The sequence below is a fragment of the Pinus tabuliformis genome, chromosome 2_2 (genome assembly GCF_031772625.1).
Source record: "Pinus tabuliformis cultivar Carrire ecotype Pingquan chromosome 2_2, CPIR1, whole genome shotgun sequence".
NCBI classification, from domain to species: Eukaryota; Viridiplantae; Streptophyta; class Pinopsida; order Pinales; family Pinaceae; genus Pinus; species Pinus tabuliformis.
In genome coordinates, this window is record NC_142300.1 from 266,275,751 (window position 1) to 266,302,022 (window position 26,272).

A 26,272-nucleotide genomic window follows, 5' to 3' on the forward strand; every position below is an offset into this window, starting at 1 on the left:
ATGGCTGGGCAGGTTGTCAAATTTGATTTGGGTTATAGGAGAGAGCACGTGAGTAGTCAAGATGAACCATGGATTATTGGGAAGATGAGACCAAATATGGATAATACTGAGGTAAAAATATAAAGTAAGATGAAATTAACTAGGATAAGAGATGTGGCACGTGTAAACCATCTCATTAGGTTGAGCCAAAGGAGGATATTTCACATGGCTTGAACAAAGATAGTGATTCAGATCTGTGAGCCATAATGACTGAACCAATGTCACAATCATACAGAAGAAGGGAGAAGGATGCGTGAAGTGTTATAAAATACCATCTGAGTGACAAATAAGGAACATAGTAATTGTTTAGAGGAAGTTTGATAGAAATAGAGAATTAGAGGAGACAAGGACCAGACATGTTTGAAGTGGGAGGAGTGGCACAAGGGTGGTGCAAAGAGGGAGGGATATGATGAAGCTCATAGAGGGAGTTGAAGGAGGAATGAAAAATATTAACGAAATGACAAGAGAAGGGGCCAAAAATACTGGTGATGTGGTGATGGTGTTTGATATTGTAACACTCTCCTCCCATATCTACCCAAGTAACCGGCCAATTGGGGTAGACATGTGACGAGAGGCTACTATAATTGGATTCAACCTCCTAGGTGACCTTAATGAAATGGAATCAATGGAAACACATCAAACAGACCTTCCATATCAGCTACAAGACCCCTAAGAACCATACCAACACTTTTGGTAACCAACCCATAGGTCCCACTAAGGTTTTAGGTCACTTGACCTCTAGATTCTCCCATGCTATGGCTTGTCAGCATCCAAGAGGCTCTGGATGCTCTCATGACAAGGCATGCGAGCATCCAGGGACCATTTTTCTTAGTGTTGTGCCAGCGTCCCCAGGATTTGAGCCACTTTTTTAGGCCCAGAGCCCAAGTCACTGTCCAGAATTGGATGACACCTTCAAAACAAAAATATAACAAGGAAACAATGATGCAAAGTCAAACACTTGAACAAGCCCTTAACTAGACATCTACTAGCCATGACAGGAATTTCATCAAACATGTCACGAATATGTAATCTACAAGTGTAAAAAACATATTTAAGAATAGGGGCCTCATACTTATTTGAGAATCACTATGAAGCATTGTTCCCTTATATCATTTTCTACATAATCATCTATTAGGTTTTAGATACATTGTTCATTCATTTACAAGTAAAAACATGATGTGAGACACACATAGCTTTTTCATAAAACATATACATAACCAACATAATAATAATAGAAATACCATGTGTTAGAGTCGGTCTTGTCAGTCCTCCGCCAGAGATCAAAACTCTTTCTGCATCTCATTTTTAGGTGTCTCACTCCATTCACTCAGCTGCATTCCGCTAGAGGCATGCCATAATCCGAAGGAAGGGTCTTGTCAGTTCATTCCCCTCATGTCTTGTACCTACTGGCTTAGGTCTTTTCATCAAATTTATTAAAATCCATGACAACCAATGTTTGATATTTTAATGGACAAGACTCATTTCAGTCATTAGGTCTAGGGTTTGCAAATTGTTGTTCTCAAAGTGCTTCAATAATACTTGCAGGCCAGAGGAAGGTTCAATAATCCACTCAAATGATGTTTCTGAGCAAGAAAATATGAATTTTGGAAAACTGAGAGAGGTTTTTGTCCAAAATAGGCCAAGGAAGAAAAACCTCCTTCATTTTTTACACAGGTGTCATGATTTAAGAGAAATGTCAAAAATACCGTTGCCTCGGGGAATTGAATGCACCTTTAGAGTAACCTTGGGAAAATCAAGTTTTCTCCTAACTTGGTTGGCCAAATGACTTTTGTAATGAGTCAAATGATGACTAGACACAAACATATTTCCAATGCGCTATCATGAGCTCAATTTGGAGTTGAGGAAGACCTCCAAAAGTTGACTGCAACATCACTCTGCCTTGAGGCAGCCTCATTCTACACATCTTGACAAGTCTTGGGAGATTTGACTTTTGACAGGGCAAATGAACTCCAAATTGAAATATTCTAGTTGGGTTGGAAAGTAGACTCAAATACCTTTCCGACAAGCTATCCTTAACCCAATTTGGACACCGGGAAGGCCTCCAAAATTGGTCTGCAAGAAGGCGCGGCGCACTCAGGGTCCGCACCTATCACAAAGAAAAGGTGCGGTCAGGTCTGCATGATCCATGACCATTAGGTGCAGGACCACAGGTAATGTGAAGAAAAAGTGCGGACCTAGACATTTTTGTGCAAAAAACAGGGTTTTTCTCCCTGTGTGTCGCGCCACTGGCGCGGCGCTAAAAATCGAGAGCTCCAAATGAGGAATGGTTTGCATTTTTGGATTTAGCATGGAAAATCATGACTACTGGTGCTCGGAAAATAAATTTGGGCAAGATATGAGTCTCCAAAACGTCAAAAAACACCCAAAAAATGGCCTCTTTGCCCCTTTTTTGACACACAGGAAGTAGTCTTGGGAGAATGAAGATTTGGAGGGGCAAATGAGCACCAAATTCAAAAATTCCAATGGGGTTAGAAAGTAGACAAGACAGGTTTTCCAACAAACCCACTTGAGCACATTTTGGACGCCTAAAAGTGCCCCAAAACAGGCCCCAAAGTAGTGCAGTGCACAGAGAAAATGGCGCGGCGCACAGAGAAAATGGCACGATGCACAAAGGAAAAATTGCCAAATTTGCTTCCGTTTCGCGAATTTTCAATTCGCAACTTCTCCAAGTGGGCCTGATCATCTACACTTCGGTTTTTTGGCATCAAAGGTGGCATTTAAAGCATTTTTTTCTGGATGGACTTCTATCCAAGTGGCGAAGGAAGGCAAACGGTCACCCAAGCCAAATGTCATGTTTGTAGCGCTGCACCTGTAGCTAATGGTTGGCTCTTCACCTCCATTTTGCAATGATTCAAGTAACTCCCCAACCCTTGGGAATTCTATCTCTTCATGGCACATTCTATATATTGTATTCAAGCTATGTGCAAAGGGTTGGTTAGTTTTGTAACTTCTGGGAGACTGTGGGAAAGAAACTCTGTTTCTTCACTGTGTATTTTTAACAGAGAATTAGTGAAAGGCAGCGGCTCTGTTTCATGAGATTCTTGTGGTTGTGAGTGTGGAAAATGTGTCTCTTATGTTTTCATATGTATTTCGTTATGTTTCATAATTCAATTCATGTTCATTTCCAGTGAAATTTTCTGAGTGAGATTAGGTAGATTCAATTTTATTGCTCTGCCTGTGGGAAAATCTCATGTTCAGTGTTATTCTTTTGTTGAAAAGGATTCATGTTCCTATGCCCTTTTCACACTCCTCAGCAGTCTCTCCATTCCTCGTTATTCCAACTAAATTGCTACACTTTCCGCCTACCTTGCCTCACGAAGTAATCTGTGCCTTTGTATTAAATTCTCTGTTCTTTGCTGACCGTTGGTCCCATACCATCCCAGAAGCTCAGTCATTCATAAAAATTATTTCTTGTATCCATATTCACTTACTAGCCTAAGATCAATATTTCATTGTAAGTCATCTCAGACCATTTTTTGCTTATCTATTCACTGAGTGTGACTTGGAGAGAGCCCTCTCCTGTTCTGGTAGGGCTAGCTACCAGACTGAGCGTGGTTTGTGGTTACCCTGAATTTTGCCTTCCTTCAGCCTAGGGCAGATTTAGGTGCTAACATAGTGGCGACTCCACTGGGGAAGAAAATGGTTTGCTTGAAGATTGTTTTGCCCCAGTACATCTATCAAGCTTAGATCTGATGGTTGATGGTGAACAACGATCAGACATAAGAAGACGGCTGAAATCATTCACCTGGCGACTCCATTCACTGAAGAATCCAGCAATCGGTGCTTCATGGTGACTCCACTATAGAGAGGTCAGTAGCTTTGAGATTTTCAAGATGGATCGGGTTGCAAGAAGATACTCTCCCATGAGCCGAGATCACATTCCAAGCTTTCCAAATAAGATTCCGAAAGTAGATTGGTCAAGGAATTTTCCTACGTTTAAAGATGATGGTAAGAAGGACGCTGCTTTACATCTAGTTTGATTTCACATGCATATTCACAAGTTGAAGGTTAATTTTCCTGAAGATTGCTTAATGAAGATATTCATGGCCACTCTAGAAGATGAAGCCCAATCTTGGTATGAAAGTTTGCTGCCTGCTTGTATTCATTGTTTAAAGGATTTTCATGCCATGTTCATTGAAAGATATAAAGACTCTTATCCATCATTAAATCTAGTTCATGACTGTTGCAAACATGCTTCTACTTTTATTGAAAGCCTTGAAAAATACTATGAGGATGATAATTTTATGGATGATGAGATCATGGAAGCCCTGTATGAAAATCCATTTCAACAGCATAAAGACGATCATGAAAATTTGCAGCAGGATCAAGATCTTAGTACGGTGGAAGATGAAGGAATTTTGCATCTTGACAGTCAACAGGAATTACATGAAATGGATCAGCTATATGAGGAAAATTTTTTTACTCCTTCACTTGAAATTAATGAAGACAATCACTGTGTGAGCAAGAGAAAACAAAAAGTATTATCTCCTCTGTCTGAAAATGAGATAGATCAACTCTTGAATGGTCAAGTTACAGCTCAAGTTAACGCAAATCTGCAGTGTTCACATGGTCAAGAAGGTGACGGTAGAACTTCTTCCTCTGGTGAAAACGATGATAGTCTTGTAAGCAGCTTTATAGATCAGCAGGTTGAAGATTTCCATATGGCTGAAAGTGATGAAAGAGAAAGTGTCATTTTAGATCCGTCCATAAAATAAGACAGCATGCAGAGAAGTGACGTTTCAAATTCAGAATGTGATAATGTTAAGACAACCATTTCAGATGTAGATTCAGATTGTGATGACCAACAAAACCTTGTACTAATTCCCATGAAAGAGAACTCTGCTGTTGAAATCATCTGGGATGAAGAAGATAGAGTTTTGGATCCAAATGTTCTCATGTCATCAGAACACAGTCTTCATGAAGAGGCAATCCAGTCAGCTCATGAATAACAAGATGAGATTTTCGCTCAAGTAAGTAAAGAGGTTTCTCTGGATGAATTTACGGTAGATGATAGAAATGTTAGTGTTGGGTTTCACGAAACACCTAAAGTTTCTTTTCTCATGATTGATGAATGTAATGAGAATCCGGCTGTCATATCATATGAAGATGATCTACAATATAGTCAGACTGCCAAAGATTAGACCATTCAGGATGTCATTTCAGATTCTTCTTCCTATGTTTCATGTTTTGAAATGTTCCTTGAGGAGGAAATCTGCTCATCTACTTGTTCAGAATTTTTTGAGGACCAGGGACATACTATTATTGAAGTATAGTGTGAAGAAAGATCAGTATCAAAGGAGAAAGACAACTTGCTCTTTCAGCAAGAGGTAAATCTTCATGTTTTTCAAGATCCAATGGCAAATCTGTTGCAGATAGTAGTGAAGGTGATTATTACAGTGTTCAGTGATGAAGGAGATTATGGTCAATTAGATTTTTGGATGCCCAATTACAAGTATTTATGGTTGACCAAGAGCTCTGATCAGGAGAATTAGTCAGCAAGGCATCTGCTTGATTGGTTACATTGGAAGACACATTACACATGATTGTACATATTGCATTAGTATGCAGGTGGCTGTCATCATGATTTGGAACCCTCAGATATTGATGGACTACTACCATTGAAGAAGTTTTGTGAGTTCTTGTTTTAGTTAAGTCAGTCATGAGTCGTTTCCTTTTGTTAGAGTCAAGTTTTTCCAGTCATGTCAGTTTGCATTGAGTCAGTTTCAGTCAAGTTTCAGTCAATAAATTGAGTCATTTTGGTTTGTCGAAATAATGGACTCCATAGCCCAATGGACGAAGGCACTGTCTGCTCACCCAAAGATCTGCAGTTCTTGGCACCTCCAAGGAGCTGGAGCTACCATCCCCCATTGGAGCCAATGTTAGAGTCGGTCTTGTCAGTCCTCTGTCAGAGATCAAAACTCTTTCTGCATCTCATTTTTAGGTGTCTCGCTCCATTCACTCAGCTGCATTCCGCTAGAGGCATGCCATAATCTGACGGAAGGGTCTTGTCAGTTCATTCCCCTCATGTCTTGTACCTGCTGGCTTAGGTCTTTTCATCAAAGTTATTAAAATCCATGACAGTCAATGTTTGATCTTTTAATGGACAAGACTCATTTCAGTCATTAGGTCTAGGGTTTGCAAATTGTTGTTCTCAAAGTGCTTCAATAATACTTGCAGGCCAGAGGAAGGTTCAATAATTCACTCAAATGATGTTTCTGAGCAAGAAAAGATGAATTTTGGAAAACTGAGAGAGTTTTTTGTCCACAATAGGCCAAGGAAGAAAACCCTCCTTCACTTTTTACACAGGTGTCATGGTTTAAGAGAAATGTCAAAAATATCGTTGCCTCAGGGAATTGAATGCACCTCTGAAGTAACCTTGGGACAATCACGTTTTCTCCTATCTTGGTTGGCCAAATGACTTGCTTTATGAGTCAAATGATTACTAGACACAAACATCTTTCCAATGAGCTATCATGAGCTCAATTTGGAGTTGAGGAAGACCTTCAAAAGTTGACTGCAACATCACTCTGCCTTGAGGCAACCTCATTCTGCACATTTTGACCAGTCTTGGGATATTTGACTTTTGACAGGGAAAATTAACTCCAAATTGAAAAATTCTAGTTGGGTTGGAAAGTAGACTCAAATACCTTTCCAACGAGCTATCCTGCACCCAATTTGGACACGGGAAGGCCTCCAAAATTGGTCTTCAAGAAGGCGCGGTGCACAGGCGCGGCGCACTCAGGGTCCGCACCTGTCACAAAGAAAAGGTGCGGTCAGGTCTGTAGGATCCATGACCATTAGGTGCGGGACTGCAGGTAATGTGAAGAAAAAGTGCGGACCTAGACATTTTTGTGCAAAAAACAGGGTTTTTCTCCCTGTGTGGTGCGGCGCTAAAAATCGGGAGCTCCAAATGAGGAATGGTTTGCATTTTTGGATTTAGCATGGAAAATCACGACTACTGGTGCTTGGACAAGAAATTTGGGCAATATATGAGTCTCCAAAAGGTCAAAAAACACCCAAAAAATGGCCTCTTTGCCCCTTTTTTGACACACAGGAAGCAGTCTTGGGAGAATGAAGATTTGGAGGGGAAAATAAGCACCAAATTCAAAAATTCCAGCGGGGTTAGAAAGTAGATAGGACAGGCTTTCCAACAAGCCCACTTGGGCACATTTTGGACACCTAAAAGTTCCCCAAAACAGGCCTCAAAGTAGAGCATCGCATAAAGGAAAAATTGCCAAATTTGCTTCTGTTTCACGAATTTTCGATTCGCGACTTCTCCAAATGGGCCCGCTCATCTACACTTCAGTTTTTTGGCACCAAAGGCGGCATTTAAAGTATTTTTTTTCCAGAAGGACTCCTATCCAAGTGGTGAAGGAAGGCAAACGGTCACCGAAGCCAAATGTCATGTTTGTAGCACTGCACCTGTAGCTGATGGTTAGCTCTTCACCTCCATTTTGCAATGATTCCAGTAACTCCCCAACCCTTGGGTGTTCTATCTCTTCATGGCACATTATATATATTGTATGCAAGCTATTTGCAAAGGGTTGGTTAGTTTTGTAACTTCTGGGAGACTATGAGAAAGAAACTATGTTTCTTCACTTTGTATTTTTGACAGAGAATTAATGAAAGGCAACAACTATGTTTCATGAGATTCTTGTGGTTGTGAGTCTGGAAAATGTGTCTCTTATGTTTTCATATGTATTTCGTTATGTTTCATAATTCAATTCATGTTCATTTCCAGTGAAATTTTCTGAGTGAGATTAGGTAGAATTCAATTTTATTGCTCTGCCTGTGGGAAAATTTCATGTTCAGTGTTCTTCTTCTGTTGAAAAGGATTCATGTTCCTATGCCCTTTTCACACTCCTCAGCAATCTCTCCGTTCCACGTTATTCCAAACTAAATTGCTACACTTTCCGCCTGCCTTGCCTCACGAAGTAATCTGTGCCTTTGTATTAAATTCTTTGTTCTTTGCTAACCGTTGGTCCCATACCATCCCAGAAGCTCAGTCATTCATAAAAATTGTTTCTTGTATCCATATTCACTTACTAGCCTAAGATCAATATTTCATTGTAAGTCATCTCAGACCGTTTTTTGCTTATCTATTCACTGAGCGTGACTCGGAGAGAGCCCTCTCCTGTTCTGGTAGGGCTAGCTACCAAACTGAGCGTGGTTTGTGGTTACCCTGAATTTTGCCTTCCTTCAGCCTAGGGCAGATTTAGGTGCTAACACCATGAATACATCAGCCATAGAATCCACATATAAGCCAATACATTTACACATGAAAAACAAATGGAATAAATTTCTCATTAATGAATGCAAAAACCAATCAAGGATGGGACTACCACATTCCACCCAACCATAGATTGGTTGAGCCAAATCTCTCTTCAGCCAATCACCACTATGCTATATTCCAAGCATGAATGTGGGACTCATAACCAACTAAAAAGAACCAAATAGGTATGGATGCTATCGAATTTCTCCACCTACACCGTGAGGAATTTTAGTGCCTCCTAGTCTCTCAGGATTTACTGTAATCCATAGTCAGATCCAAAGATCAATAGGCCCTACACTGATACCCACTCTTCAGGCTTTACCATACATCCCATCCCGAGACTACCAGTCCCAACAGAGAGAAATCCACCTCTTGGCTTTGCCATATATCTCGCCATTCACCGACAAGGATTCCTAGGCCAACCAAGGCACGCAATCTTGGCTTTACCGCAAACTAGATTCTGGCTTAGGGGTTACTAGGCCATTGGCTTTATTGTGATCCACATTCTGGTTCATGAACCACTAGGCCATGTGTTTGTCATTTCGGAGATCCACTCCACTCAGCTTCGAATACATCCAATAATCCAATTCAACCAAATTATGAGAACCAATCTCATCAAGGTTATCAGTAAATGGCAAAGCTAGGCTGAAAACACCATCGCGCCTAGAAAATCCCATGCCATGACATAAAATAACCACATGTAATACCATGCATGCCAATATCTAGTGAGGAAATCACACATGCAAATCAATCCCTGTAAAGAATTTTGTTGTAGCTACTTGATCCTTCTCTTCCTTGCTTTCTTTTTCCTTCCTCTTGCCTTCTTTTCCTTTCTTAATTGAATGGCAAAGTGCTCCAATAAAAATCTAACTATCCAAGAGTGAGAGGGAGAGAGAATAATGAGAGAGCCCCAAAAATAAACTGATAAAAGTTAGCAACTGATCCGCATAAGCCTTTTTATCAATTAGGCCTCTATTTTCTTCATTTCCCATTATTTTCCTTCAATTTCCTCCTCACATGCAAGATGTGACCTTTCACCTTAATTTTCTCCTAATTTCCATTATTTTCATAAATAAATGTGCCAAAAATGCCATTTTCCTTTCCAAAGCCTTATCCATTTCCTTTGTCAATTTCCTTAGCCATAATAAACTAAATGAACACCCCCTAGGATGTTTTTCCCAACATTCAACTTGGAATAAGTGTCCCACCAACTATGGTTATTATTTAACTTTTATTACATGGAATTTTCACTAGGGTTTTTACAAAACCCTCCCCCTTGGGGGACACCTTCCTCGGTATTCAATCAAACATATACCTCAAAAAAATTGTAGGAAAGAAAACATATTGATCATGGAGCTTTATAACATAGCTCGATGCAGTCTTTACAATGATAACCGTGATGAAAGAAAACCAACATGACAAGATAAAAAAAATGAAACTATAATGACATGACACCCATACCACTTATTAGAGATTTATAAAATAGCTCATGGCAGTATTGACATCCATATACATATGTACATGTATCAAAACATCACACCAAAACATATGCCAAAACATATACCAACATCATACCCAAAACCGCTTTGCCTCAACCAAAAAACAATGAAGGATACATAGCCTGCATTTGATCCGCCATTTCCCATGTAGCTTCATCGAGCCCCAAGTGCTTCCACTGCACTTTAACCTGCTCAATTTCTCAATTCCAGAGCATGAGCACCTTTTTTTGCAATATATAGTGAGGCTCCGAATGGAATTATCCATCTGGTTCCACTTCCAATAAACACCATTCAATCACATGACCAACATATTTAACATAGAAAATTTTAGGGGTGAAATTTAAGGGGTTTTATATTTTGGTAGGGAAATTTTTTTATATTTCACTCATTTTCTATAGTTCGCCCCAAAATTATTTAAAAAATAAGTAATTATTATATTTTAGCCCCAAAAAATAAACCAACTAAACATTCAAAGCCCCGAATTTGCCTTGTTTTTGGGTGGGGTTTGCTTCAATTACCCCTGATTTTCAGAATGCAGGTGGGGTTTTCTTCAATCACCCCCGATTTCCAAGAATGCAAGTGGGTGGTTTGCTCCCAATTGCCCTAGATTTCTAGGAAATCAAACATAGGGTTGACTTCTCTGGTTTGGTTTGGAAATCAAAGGTACGGTAGAATTCACATATTTGGTTTGATTCTCCTATGTAAAACCAACTCTGTGATTCTATGATTGATTGAGTCTTCATAGCAGTCAAAGTGACGGAGTCAGACGATGGCCACTTTCTCCTAAAATTATCTTTTTCCCTATTGCTTAGTCTGTCAGTGTACTCTTGTATCAGAGAGAGGCCTGATCATGTTTCCATATTCAAATATACTGTTAGTTTCAATGGAGAAGTAGTTGAGAGCCCAAAATACTGCATCACATTGAGACACGTTGAACATGTCGCTACAGAGGTGGCACTTAATACTATTTTCTAGAGAGGCCCTTCTTGAGTTCTTGCTACAAGAATACCAATATGGCTTTTGTTTTGGTGGTGTTTTGAAACTTATTTTCTAGATGATAAATTGTCTATGATGGTCACTGCATGTGGTTTAAATATGATGAGATGGGGCATACAAAAATTGTTGCAAGAGATAGCTCAGATAGCAGGAGCAGCACTACTTGTGTATACTGCTGTGTGGTTTGGTCTAGGCCATCTTCCCTATTTTACTTGCACTGTGGAGTTAGATGAGTTAAGCTATATAGGTGTGTATGATGGTCCTTCCACTAACCAGTCATCAAGGTGAATATGTCTCCTCATCGGTTTGAAATATTTTGTTTCATTGGGATGATTAGAAAGGGCTTAATTGCTAGTCAAGCGTCTCCAGGATGGTTCATCAGGGCAATAAAATGGAGATTCTTTCTTCACCAGCATTCCATAACACCACTTACTGAATGAATCTTTTGGGTACCATGTATTACCTATCAGAATTACATTTTACATCTCCCTTATAAGCTATTAGGTGCAATGATGGTATAGACCAATTGATATGGAAAACTGCCTACTAACCCGTTGTGCGTCAATACCTAAATACTAGGCAATACCATAGTAGGTATTTCAATCGAAAACTTTGGGAGTGGATGAGATGTGGTCAATAAAGTGATGTTACCAACTTCCTTCTCCTGATCACAGATTTATATTCTTAAATGAGATTGATAAAACCAAATTATTGTATGCCAAGTTGCTCAGTGCTCTTATCCAAGTCCTGGCTAGGTATTCAAGTGCATCAGAGGAACAAAACCAAAAGGAATAGTTGAAGAATACTGCCATGATTGCTTGGTCAAGTTTAAAACAATGTAAGTGCTTCTTAAAATTTTATTGTTTTACATATAGTTTAAGGTGTATTTTTCTTATAATAGGTATTATAGTTCTGGGCTTGTGTTATCCTGTGAAGTTTGAGAAACATTTTTCTTCCTTGCTACTAAATAGTTTAGTATGTCTAATCTATAAATGCTAATTTTATTAGTTTTGTGGGATGGTAGTGGCACACCAACTTGGGTTTTTCTCATAGACACCAGCAGAGGGAGAATGTAATGATGAGCAGGAGAAAATCACTATTGCCAAAGCATTTGTACATCATAGGTCTAAGGAGATACAATTGGCCCAACAATTAAAACAACAACACTCAACATCCAAGAGAAATATGCTCACCAAGAGAGAGAGAGAGAGTGGAATCCATTATGTTGAACACCAACATTATGAACCCTGGACTAGAGTAGCATCATAATGGATATCTTATGATTTTCCCGCACAAGGTTGTTCCAGCTTCAGTTCTAGTCACAATCATCATTGTCAGTAGTAGTTGCATCGTCCTACTCTGCCATCATCTAGTTCTAGGATTTTCCCCCTAATTATGTCTATTTTTCTGTAGAGGAATATATTGGTCTCTCTTTATGATTCACCTTCATCCTCCTCTCTCTCAAGGGACGTTATTGCAGCTAATATATTTCTTGTTGGTGATTGTGTTGGGAGCTCTCTGCAAGAGCCATTTCCATTGCCATTAGCACTGTCTAGGGAAGTTATTGTAGAAAACAGAGCTGGTGCAAATGATAGAACTGTACATAGAATAACATCTCAGCAAGTGCCCACCCCATTTAAAGAACTTGAGAGAGGTGTAGAGGAATGGATTAAAGGTGATATCCCAAGGGCTAAAAGCATTCCTACATTAGGAATTTCCAATGTATCAGAGTGGGTTGCAACATTTTCTTCTAACAATTTGTTACCCTGGTCTAATTCAATGCAATCCTGGGGTTTGCATAGGCAGCAATAGCAGTAGAGGCAACAATAATGGATGCCACAAACTATTCCTCAACCTAGGTCATCCTTTTTAGCACCTGGATATTGTGGGTCTACTTCATCAATGGTTGGACCTATGAACACCAACATTATGAACCCTGGACTAGAGTAGCATCATAATGGATATCTTATGATTTTCCCGCACAAGGTTGTTCCAGCTTCAGTTCTAGTCACAATCAACATTGTCAGTAGTAGTTGCATCGTCCTACTCTGCCATTGTCTAGTTCTAGGATTTTCCCCCTAATTATGTCTATTTTTCTGTAGAGGAATATATTGGTCTCTCTTTATGATTCACCTTCATCCTCCTCTCTCTCAAGGGACGTTATTGCAACTAATATATTTCTTGTTGGCGATTGTGTTGGGAGCTCTCTGCAAGAGTCATTTCCATTACCATTAGCACTGTCAAGGGAAGTTATTGTAGAAAACAGAGCTGGTGCAAATGATAGAACTGTACATAGAATAACATCTCAGCAAGTGCCCACCCCATTTAAAGAACTTGAGAGAGGTGTAGAGGAACGGATTAAAGGTGATATCCCAAGGGCTAAAAGCATTCCTACACTAGGAATTTCCAATGTATCAGAGTGGGTTGCAACATTTTCTTTTAACAATTTGTTAGCCTGGTCTAATTCAATGCGATCCTGGGGTTTGCATAGGCAGCAATAGCAGTAGAGGCAACAATAATGGATGCCACAAACTATTCCTCAACCTAGGTCATCCTTTTTATCACCTGGATATTGTGGGTCTACTTCATCAATGGTTGGACCTATGAACACCAACATTATGAACCCTGGACTAGAGTAGCATCATAATGGATATCTTATGATTTTCCCGCACAAGGTTGTTCCAGCTTCAGTTCTAGTCACAATCAACATTGTCAGTAGTAGTTGCATCGTCCTACTCTGCCATTGTCTAGTTCTAGGATTTTCCCCCTAATTATGTCTATTTTTCTGTAGAGGAATATATTGGTCTCTCTTTATGATTCACCTTCATCCTCCTCTCTCTCAAGGGACGTTATTGCAACTAATATATTTCTTGTTGGCGATTGTGTTGGGAGCTCTCTGCAAGAGTCATTTCCATTACCATTAGCACTGTCAAGGGAAGTTATTGTAGAAAACAGAGCTGGTGCAAATGATAGAACTGTACATAGAATAACATCTCAGCAAGTGCCCACCCCATTTAAAGAACTTGAGAGAGGTGTAGAGGAACGGATTAAAGGTGATATCCCAAGGGCTAAAAGCATTCCTACACTAGGAATTTCCAATGTATCAGAGTGGGTTGCAACATTTTCTTTTAACAATTTGTTAGCCTGGTCTAATTCAATGCGATCCTGGGGTTTGCATAGGCAGCAATAGCAGTAGAGGCAACAATAATGGATGCCACAAACTATTCCTCAACCTAGGTCATCCTTTTTATCACCTGGATATTGTGGGTCTACTTCATCAATGGTTGGACCTATGAACACCAACATTATGAACCCTGGACTAGAGTAGCATCATAATGGATATCTTATGATTTTCCCGCACAAGGTTGTTCCAGCTTCAGTTCTAGTCACAATCAACATTGTCAGTAGTAGTTGCATCGTCCTACTCTGCCATTGTCTAGTTCTAGGATTTTCCCCCTAATTATGTCTATTTTTCTGTAGAGGAATATATTGGTCTCTCTTTATGATTCACCTTCATCCTCCTCTCTCTCAAGGGACGTTATTGCAACTAATATATTTCTTGTTGGCGATTGTGTTGGGAGCTCTCTGCAAGAGTCATTTCCATTACCATTAGCACTGTCAAGGGAAGTTATTGTAGAAAACAGAGCTGGTGCAAATGATAGAACTGTACATAGAATAACATCTCAGCAAGTGCCCACCCCATTTAAAGAACTTGAGAGAGGTGTAGAGGAACGGATTAAAGGTGATATCCCAAGGGCTAAAAGCATTCCTACACTAGGAATTTCCAATGTATCAGAGTGGGTTGCAACATTTTCTTTTAACAATTTGTTAGCCTGGTCTAATTCAATGCGATCCTGGGGTTTGCATAGGCAGCAATAGCAGTAGAGGCAACAATAATGGATGCCACAAACTATTCCTCAACCTAGGTCATCCTTTTTATCACCTGGATATTGTGGGTCTACTTCATCAATGGTTGGACCTATGAACACCAACATTATGAACCCTGGACTAGAGTAGCATCATAATGGATATCTTATGATTTTCCCGCACAAGGTTGTTCCAGCTTCAGTTCTAGTCACAATCAACATTGTCAGTAGTAGTTGCATCGTCCTACTCTGCCATTGTCTAGTTCTAGGATTTTCCCCCTAATTATGTCTATTTTTCTGTAGAGGAATATATTGGTCTCTCTTTATGATTCACCTTCATCCTCCTCTCTCTCAAGGGACGTTATTGCAACTAATATATTTCTTGTTGGCGATTGTGTTGGGAGCTCTCTGCAAGAGTCATTTCCATTACCATTAGCACTGTCAAGGGAAGTTATTGTAGAAAACAGAGCTGGTGCAAATGATAGAACTGTACATAGAATAACATCTCAGCAAGTGCCCACCCCATTTAAAGAACTTGAGAGAGGTGTAGAGGAACGGATTAAAGGTGATATCCCAAGGGCTAAAAGCATTCCTACACTAGGAATTTCCAATGTATCAGAGTGGGTTGCAACATTTTCTTTTAACAATTTGTTAGCCTGGTCTAATTCAATGCGATCCTGGGGTTTGCATAGGCAGCAATAGCAGTAGAGGCAACAATAATGGATGCCACAAACTATTCCTCAACCTAGGTCATCCTTTTTATCACCTGGATATTGTGGGTCTACTTCATCAATGGTTGGACCTATGAACACCAACATTATGAACCCTGGACTAGAGTAGCATCATAATGGATATCTTATGATTTTCCCGCACAAGGTTGTTCCAGCTTCAGTTCTAGTCACAATCAACATTGTCAGTAGTAGTTGCATCGTCCTACTCTGCCATTGTCTAGTTCTAGGATTTTCCCCCTAATTATGTCTATTTTTCTGTAGAGGAATATATTGGTCTCTCTTTATGATTCACCTTCATCCTCCTCTCTCTCAAGGGACGTTATTGCAACTAATATATTTCTTGTTGGCGATTGTGTTGGGAGCTCTCTGCAAGAGTCATTTCCATTACCATTAGCACTGTCAAGGGAAGTTATTGTAGAAAACAGAGCTGGTGCAAATGATAGAACTGTACATAGAATAACATCTCAGCAAGTGCCCACCCCATTTAAAGAACTTGAGAGAGGTGTAGAGGAACGGATTAAAGGTGATATCCCAAGGGCTAAAAGCATTCCTACACTAGGAATTTCCAATGTATCAGAGTGGGTTGCAACATTTTCTTTTAACAATTTGTTAGCCTGGTCTAATTCAATGCGATCCTGGGGTTTGCATAGGCAGCAATAGCAGTAGAGGCAACAATAATGGATGCCACAAACTATTCCTCAACCTAGGTCATCCTTTTTATCACCTGGATATTGTGGGTCTACTTCATCAATGGTTGGACCTATGAACACCAACATTATGAACCCTGGACTAGAGTAGCATCATAATGGATATCTTATGATTTTCCCGCACAAGGTTGTTCCAGCTTCAGTTCTAGTCACAATCAACATTGTCAGTAGTAGTTGCATCGTCCTACTCTGCCATTGTCTAGTTCTAGGATTTTCCCCCTAATTATGTCTATTTTTCTGTAGAGGAATATATTGGTCTCTCTTTATGATTCACCTTCATCCTCCTCTCTCTCAAGGGACGTTATTGCAACTAATATATTTCTTGTTGGCGATTGTGTTGGGAGCTCTCTGCAAGAGTCATTTCCATTACCATTAGCACTGTCAAGGGAAGTTATTGTAGAAAACAGAGCTGGTGCAAATGATAGAACTGTACATAGAATAACATCTCAGCAAGTGCCCACCCCATTTAAAGAACTTGAGAGAGGTGTAGAGGAACGGATTAAAGGTGATATCCCAAGGGCTAAAAGCATTCCTACACTAGGAATTTCCAATGTATCAGAGTGGGTTGCAACATTTTCTTTTAACAATTTGTTAGCCTGGTCTAATTCAATGCGATCCTGGGGTTTGCATAGGCAGCAATAGCAGTAGAGGCAACAATAATGGATGCCACAAACTATTCCTCAACCTAGGTCATCCTTTTTATCACCTGGATATTGTGGGTCTACTTCATCAATGGTTGGACCTATGAACACCAACATTATGAACCCTGGACTAGAGTAGCATCATAATGGATATCTTATGATTTTCCCGCACAAGGTTGTTCCAGCTTCAGTTCTAGTCACAATCAACATTGTCAGTAGTAGTTGCATCGTCCTACTCTGCCATTGTCTAGTTCTAGGATTTTCCCCCTAATTATGTCTATTTTTCTGTAGAGGAATATATTGGTCTCTCTTTATGATTCACCTTCATCCTCCTCTCTCTCAAGGGACGTTATTGCAACTAATATATTTCTTGTTGGCGATTGTGTTGGGAGCTCTCTGCAAGAGTCATTTCCATTACCATTAGCACTGTCAAGGGAAGTTATTGTAGAAAACAGAGCTGGTGCAAATGATAGAACTGTACATAGAATAACATCTCAGCAAGTGCCCACCCCATTTAAAGAACTTGAGAGAGGTGTAGAGGAACGGATTAAAGGTGATATCCCAAGGGCTAAAAGCATTCCTACACTAGGAATTTCCAATGTATCAGAGTGGGTTGCAACATTTTCTTTTAACAATTTGTTAGCCTGGTCTAATTCAATGCGATCCTGGGGTTTGCATAGGCAGCAATAGCAGTAGAGGCAACAATAATGGATGCCACAAACTATTCCTCAACCTAGGTCATCCTTTTTATCACCTGGATATTGTGGGTCTACTTCATCAATGGTTGGACCTATGAACACCAACATTATGAACCCTGGACTAGAGTAGCATCATAATGGATATCTTATGATTTTCCCGCACAAGGTTGTTCCAGCTTCAGTTCTAGTCACAATCAACATTGTCAGTAGTAGTTGCATCGTCCTACTCTGCCATCGTCTAGTTCTAGGATTTTCCCCCTAATTATGTCTATTTTTCTGTAGAGGAATATATTGGTCTCTCTTTATGATTCACCTTCATCCTCCTCTCTCTCAAGGGACGTTATTGCAGCTAATATATTTCTTGTTGGCGATTGTGTTGGGAGCTCTCTGCAAGAGTCATTTCCATTACCATTAGCACTGTCAAGGGAAGTTATTGTAGAAAACAGAGCTGGTGCAAATGATAGAACTGTACATAGAATAACATCTCAGCAAGTGCCCACCCCATTTAAAGAACTTGAGAGAGGTGTAGAGGAATGGATTAAAGGTGATATCCCAAGGGATAACAACATTCCTACACTAGGAATTTCCAATGTATCAGAGTGGGTTGCAACATTTTCTTCTAACAATTTGTTAGCCTGGTCTAATTCAATGCGATCCTGGGGTTTGCATAGGCAGCAATAGCAGTAGAGGCAACAATAATGGATGCCACAAACTATTCCTCAACCTAGGTCATCCTTTTTATCACCTGGATATTGTGGGTCTACTTCATCAATGGTTGGACCTATGACAATAAGGACATCAATACTATTTTTCTTAGCCCCTCCCTGTCGAAGGCCTCATTCGGATTTCCTAAGAAATGACACAAATTTGGTTCCTTCTCCACTCCAAACTACACAGGTAGTTAAAATTCAATCTGTTATCCAAATTTTCTCTAGTGCACCTGTTTAGAGGACCTTACCACAAAACCCAGACCCAAGTTCCTTAGATAATGAAGACTAGAACTTCAATTGCTCAATCAGCTTAGGATTTGAAATTTGTATAAGGTAATTTGATCTATTGATATTCTTCACATTTAACTCTGAAATTTTCCTCTCTTTCAGGTTGCTATTGATATGAGAGGGAAGTATCTATTACATATTCTGACTCTGCTTTTCCCTTCCTGTATTTTATGAGGTTACAAAGTTTAATGTTTATGCCATCTAAGCCTAAATATCTAATCCCATATAATGTTTCCAGGTCAACTTCCAAGATAAACTTATCTCCTTAAATTTGGTCCTTTTGAGGCTAGAGAAAAAAACTAGGGCTTGGAACAAAATTTTAGGGAGGAGGCTTTTTGGAGGTTTGAGAGCCTAAACATCAAGAGGTGGGTCTTGGATACATGACCTATCATTTTGGTGGGTATCCACTCAAATTTTCCCTAGGAAGGAAACCCTATTTTCTTCTCCCTCAACTTGAGGACTTTGTTAAGGGTTTCATGAGCCTTGGAATAACTTATTATCTTTGCAAGGAACCCTTTCTCTTTGTTCTTGACCTTGTGAACACCTATCACCATTGAAAAGCCTCAAAACCCTAGGTCTTGAACCTCTATTTCTAAGGATTTTCTTAGAGAGTGTTTTGCTTCCTTGCAGCTCTGAAACATTATTGAGTCTCTCTCTGGAATGAGTTGTAGCTTGATCACCTTGTACCTTATACCTAGCATATCCATTTTAAGTGATCTCCCTCGTACCAGGACTCCTCCCATTAGTGAAAGTTTGTAAAGAGCAGGGGTTTTGACTAAGGTGACATTAGGCATCCACCCCATTGTTAGCATGTAGTCTAGCTTTTAGTCTTGTAGGGTTTCTCTCTCCAAAGGCTACTATATTTTGTAGTAACATTGTCATCTGCTACATGCTAGATCTTCTAAACCTATTTAGAAATCTCCACTGACTTCCCTTCAACACAATCAAGGTATATTTCATATTTGTGGATCTACATCCTCCCTCTAAGCTTAAGATCACATCTAGTATAATATCTCTCAACATATCACCAATTCTAGGAATATCCTCTTGTCACAAGCTTTACTTTGTTCTTCCACTTCTTCCATCTATTTCCAGAGCCTTGGAAACCTTCGTTATGTACCTGCAATCCTCATATGGAGGTCACGGAAGAATGATTATAACCCAGAAAAGAGAAGCAAAGACAAGAGGCTAGCTAACAACAATAATCAAGGAAGAGAGATATAAGTTACTTATCTTTTGAGGATCATAGGAAATGTTAGCTCCCTCTTGATCTTAGCCTTCTTATATCCATCTTGCAATTTTATCATCCTTGTCCTCATCATCAACATGGTGCCATTCCTTCCTTACATAGGCTAGGGTTTCTTCTTTCAGCAAAAATGTTAATCTAGATCTAGGGTTTTATCTACAAACCCTAAGATTTTTACATTCAATACTTCTATTCTTCTAGGATAAATCCTAGTTACATTTTACACCCCTTGCAAGTCCAATAAGACTTTGTAATGTGAAAATTTTCCTTTTCATAACCAAATGTCCAAAAAATCATAGAGTCCCAATGCCTCAAAAAATAATCAAAGGATATTTCATCTTGAAATCAGACTAAGCGAATGAGTCAAGATCATGGATCTTCCAATGAGATGTCTTCATCAAGAGATAAATATGATAGACCCATAGCATACTTGGTTACTGCTTCAGTAGTACTAGTAAGGATATTCCTGAAACTCTGTATTTTCAGCTAAACATTGATTTTGACCTTTTCAATCCAAGTAGCTCATCCTTTATCATATTAGTTAGTGATAATTCAATTTTGAAAATGACTCATCTTTCTTGAGAGTAATTTTGTCTCCAAAATTTAAATAGGACTTGACCTTTTTCTTCATTATAATATTGTTATGTCAAGAGGTGAACTTGCTCCATCACAATGTGCTTTGACAGTGACCTTTTTCCTTATTTAAAATTCTTAACTTTTAAAATTGAACAAAAATAGGTTCCATCCTTCAAATTCCCTTGGCACCAACAATAACCAAATGTACTGCATCTTCCAGGTCCTTTACTTAACAATGTAATATTCATGAAAACTAATGGCGTGATACTTTTAAGAGATTTTCAACATCCTACTTCTAAACACAATGCAATATCTTCAAGGAAAAACACAGGTTTGTTATCTCACACTTCAACTTTCAGCATTGACCTTATCTTGCTTTGAGCCATAACCCAAATTATGATGCTGTCATTTGAAATATCAAGATGAATTTCCTAGATCAGAAGGTGTATCAGTATTTCTGTCTGATTGAAGATCATATTGTGAGTTTCATCGCTGAAATTGTAGGTGACATGGCTCCTTTAATAGCCATCATAATTATCCTTTGATACATTCCAGTGATCTGACCAAGGAGTGGATCACAACTTTGATACAAGGCTTTTCAACCAAGCATTTAAGTAGTCATTTATTCTAACTGAGGTCTATAAAAATGTTGCCAAAGAAAACCATTGATCCCAAATGAGATTGTAAGAAAATTGATAGAATATATCTTACATCCAAGCATCAAACTTCCGACTTTGGTAGACCTTTTTTGGTCTCTTTAGAGGGTTGTATTTCCAGATCTCATACTCATCTTAGAACAACTCATCACTATAATGTGCTTTCCATGGAATCTGTAACAACCCCTAATTTTATTTATTTATTTTTAAATGAATAATACATTCAACACACAACACTTAATTATATATCTTGACACTATGGTGTGATGAGTAATGCATTTAACACACAACACTATCTTAACACTATCTTGATGTGTATATTCTAGCAAATATACATTGATGTTAAATGGGTTAAAAAAAAGACATCGCTGGCAAAGATTTTGAGCACACACAAGAAAATGGTTGATGTAACGAGGTAATAATTTTGTGATATATCGTCCTTGAGATTGTTACCACTCATCAACTAGAATAAGAGACTATAGACAATACACTATCAAGGGAAGACATTTTAAATGGATTGAGATTAAGGCCTAGATGTAATTATTTCCCATCCATTCAGTAACAATGAATACTACCTAATTGGTTTTCAATATTCCATTTGAGAGAGAATGAAATGATTTATTTTTCTGATTTTTCAAATGTGGTTGATTTGATTTCATTACAATAAGTCTGCCATCTAAGTGAGTCAATGAAATCTGAAGAAACAAAACACAAATAATATCCATTTTAGTTTATTATCTTGCAAATATTGTCAGCTAGTTTTCATCATAATAATTGGATTGAATTCCTCACATTCAATGGTTACTTGATCTAAAGATCTAATCTCAATTGACATGAAGATATTATTGTATTATATTATAGATATACGCAACGAGTCCCTTTTAAAAAAAATTTACCAACACAGAAAACATTTTGTGAGCACATTGATAGAAAAGACCTTTATTATATTGGAGCTCTTATGGCTATATTTACCTCACAGTAAATTGTCTAGTACATGCACCAAATATGGTTGTTGGACTAGCAGTATCCATGCTAGATTTAGTCTATTCATACGAGCTACGCAACCACTAATAAGGCGTGTTAAATTATGAAACAATTAGGGACAAGTGCAGAAAAAATAGTAGGCTTGTGATCTTTGTGCATGAGATAGTGAGGTCAATCGTAAGCCACATTATTGTTTCATTAGGCTTGAATTAAGGACTCAAATGCCTTTTACCAATAATGCTAGATATAACACACTGATGTTAAGTGGCATACTAATGCTTAGCCTTATTTCAATACCTCTAAGAATACCACTATCCATGCAGCCTATACTTGCAATTCATGGGGTAACCAATGATGCCTAGTGAGAATAACCAATAGCATCACATGGATTAGCTTCCAATGAATCTAATAATAGACTATGACATTTTTGGCTGCATATTGTAATGCTACCTTATGTTTCTGTGGTAAAACAGGGCAGTGAACCGATGACCTCACATGTACCATAAAGTAATCAATTTATTTACTGTGATGATACGTCATGCAAGGGATTGTATTGTTGGACGATAGGTCCCATTTTAGATAGTAGGCTGCATACTAAGGTTACTTACAAAGGTTTTGTCCTGTTAGTACTTATCTATACAATGGGGTGGCATACAAAAAAATTGTTGAGAAGATTACCAAAGAATGTTTAATATGGCAGAGTGTTAAGAAACTTACAATAGGAGAGTAAATCCCTTGTTATGACTCCAGGGGATTACAAAATGATGCACAGACTAGCCACTAAAATGCCTGATAGTTAAATCAATGTAGGAAACAGGGCATGTAGCTAACATTATATGTCCAGGAACTATATAGACTTTGAGACTCTCGTACCTCGGGCTAATATCTAGGGAAACTATGTGTTGTCATTCTTGAATCCAATCATTTAACCATGCCTAAGCATGGAATCCTAAAGTTTTGTAAGCGAGCTAAGACCTCAGGTTAATCAACAGTGTGTGATCTGGGAAGGACAATGGGACCATACTCACAACTCTCCTCCCATCCACTAACAACTTCCCATCTAATGTTTCCATGTCAACTTCCAAGATAAATTTATCTCCTTAAATTTGGTCCTCTTGAGGCTAGAGAGAAAAACTAGGGCTTGGAAAAAAAAATTAGGGAGGAGGCTTTTTGGTGGTTTGAGAGCCTAAACATCAAGAGGTGGGTCTTGGATACATTACCTATATTGGAAGTTGACCTGGAAAATTTTTTTCTGTAGTGTTTCAGATCCTTCGTATCCTCTAATCTCCCCTGATTTTGTTGTTGGGATTACACGGAAGGATGGGCTAGAGGATACTACTCTAGTGTAAGTGTAGGATGTCACCATTTTTACCTCCTCTTCTTTACAGGTGATAGTAGTATTAGATGCCTCCGTATCAAACATGTTCAAAGCCTAAATATTTGATTTTGCAAGGTTGACCTGAAAGCCATAAGCATCTCTGAATTCCCCAAGAAGCAAGAAACATTTTCTTGCATTTCAGGATATTGTGAACAAAATGACATCCACTATCCAAATGTCACAGTCTTTGAGTCACTCACGTATTCTGCATGGCTCCATCTTCCTTGTGAGGTTGATGAGAAAACTAGAATGGCTGCTCTAGATTTCCCCCTTGCATGCAATACTCGAGTGAAATATTCCCTTGTTAATGAGATCATGTGAACAACTTGTGCTCACATATTTACTATTACAATAAACTGCAGATTTTTGTTGCAGAAGTCATGGAGCTTGTGGAGCTCACTCCTTTGAGAGATGCTCTTGTAGGGCTACTTGGAGTAATAGGAATTTCTACAGAGCAAAGGAAGAGACTTACCATAGCAGTAGAACTAGTTGCCAATCCTTCTATAATCTTCATGGATGAGCCAACTTCCGAACTAGATTCCCGTGATGCAGCAATAGTTATGTGTATTGTTCACAACACAGTCAATATAGGTCGAATAGTTGTTTATACCCTCCACCAACCCAACATTGATATCTTTGAAGCTTTTGATGAGATTAATTCGAAAACTTTCATGATCAATCTATGCAATGTGAGACAAACGAAACTTTTTTATGTTTCTTTTCTTGGCTTAACAAAAGGAAAGGGGTGCAAAGGGCTAGAATAAAACAGGGTTCCATAGAACCAATAATTACTAAATATTCAGTTTTATTGGTTTGTTGAACTGCAGCTCTTGCTCCTGAAGAGGAGTGGCGAAATCATCTACGCAGGTCCTTTGGGTCGTCATTCTCATAGACTCATTGAGTATTTTGAGGTAAGGGAAAATTTTTAATTGTATTTTATAAGCTATTTAGTAAATGATTGTGCTTACCATTATCAATTTGTGGTAGAAAATAATCATCTTGTCTGATTCTTGTTTGGTTGGTTAGGTCATTCTAGAAGTACCGCAGATTATAGAAGGATACAATCCATTGACATAGGCACTAGAACTGAGTTCCATAGCTGTTGAGGAAAGGCTTGGTGTGGACTTTGTTGAAATCTACAAAAAATCATAACTTTATGAGTATGTCTAGACGTAATTGTAGGAACTTGTTTGAGAAAGAGTTTTTTCATTGTGTATATCTGATTTTTTCTACTTTTTGTCACTTGTCACCCCGAAGAATAGACTACAATTTTTTTAAAACCTTTTTTGACTGATGTGCTTTTCTAATTTTAGATGGAATCAAGCTCTTATTAAAGAGCTAAGCACCCCTTCTCCCGACTTGCAGGATTTTAATTTTCCAACACAGTATGCACAGTCCTTCAAAGTTTAGTGCCTAGCATGCCTTTGGAAGCAACATTGGTCATATTGGAGGAATCCACACTATAATTCTGTGCCATTTTTCTTCACTACATTGGTTGCCCTATTGTTTGGAACCATCTTTTGGGACCTTGGAACAAAGAGGTTGGACACTCTCTTGACAGGCATAATAGACTTATTTGCAAAATTGGTCTGGCCTCAATTTGACATTTTGTTTTCTCTATCATTGATTAGTTTATTGTCTATTACATATTTGAGTCAACAGAGTCAATTAGCATATTGAGAAATCAGTCTGATGAATGTCTTCCAAGTGAACTTGTAGTCTTTATTTGTTCCCTTGAAAACTATTTTGTTGTTCTCTGTAAGAAGAGTAAATTGTATTTCTCTTAACGTCTTTTTCTTTAACTACTCAATGTTGTCTAAGTATTCTTCAATGTCCTTTACAGAGGAAAACAACAAGATCTAATGAATATTATGGGATTGATGTACTGTGTTGTAGTTTTTGTGGGTGGTAGAAATTCATTGAGTGTCCAACCAGTTGTTGTGGCTGAACAAACTATCTTTTACAGAGAATTTTTTTTTGGAATGTATTCAACACTTCCTTATTCCCTTGGACAGGTAATCTAAATGTGAACAACTAGTCAATTATAGTTTTGTTGTGAAGATCAGTTTCATCGAATGACCATCCTTGTTATCTGTACAGGTGGAAATTGAGGTGCCCTATGTTTTGATACAGTCCGTAGTCTATGCCATATTGGTCTATTCTATGATTTCTTTCAAGTGGACAACTCCCAATTTCTTATGGTTCCTCTTCGTTATGTTCTTCACTTTTCTATACTATACATATTATGGAATGATGACAGTAGCCTTGACTCCAAGTTACCATATTGCTGCAATCGTTTCATCAACTTTTTATTCTGCATGGAATCTCTTATGTGGTTTCATTATTCCTCGACCTGTAAGGCCATATTTTCAACTCATGATCCCTTCATCAATTTTTTCTTTCGGCAATGATTTGAATTTCAATGTTGACTACAGTTGGCAATCCCCCTATTGAGTGATCCTAACAAGGTAAATTATCTGGTTGAGTTTTGAAAATAGAAAATTCTTGTATGGTGGAGATGGTACTACTGGGCAACTAATGTTTATTGGACACTATATGGTCTGCTTGCTTCACATTTGGGTGATGTAGAAACTGATATGGAGACAGAAGATGGGAAAGTGAAGGTGGGCACATTCATAAAATCTTATTTCGGGATGAGACACGACTTTTTAGGAATTGTAGCACCGGTGATGGTGTGTATCCTTATTGTATTTGATTTGTTCTTTGCTCTGGCCATCAAACAATTCAACTTCCAGAAAATATAGACATCCTCTGACATGCTCATCATATATATTTTATATTATTTTCCATGATGGGTCTTCTTAAGAATCCCTGGATGAAGAGTATACAGACAACCGTTAAGATTTAGTTGCAGTGAGATGAATGTGTCTCATTGAAAACTTCTATTTTTTATAACTATGCTATTGTAAATTTAGGTTTTGAATTGTTATTAGGATTCTATCT

At 38.5% G+C, this 26,272-nt stretch overlaps 1 pseudogene; it reads left to right on the forward strand.

Annotated features, from left to right (window-relative positions):
* Positions 1–26,073, forward strand: LOC149192323 (pleiotropic drug resistance protein 1-like; annotated as a pseudogene).
* Positions 26,074–26,272: the final 199 nt, after the last annotated feature.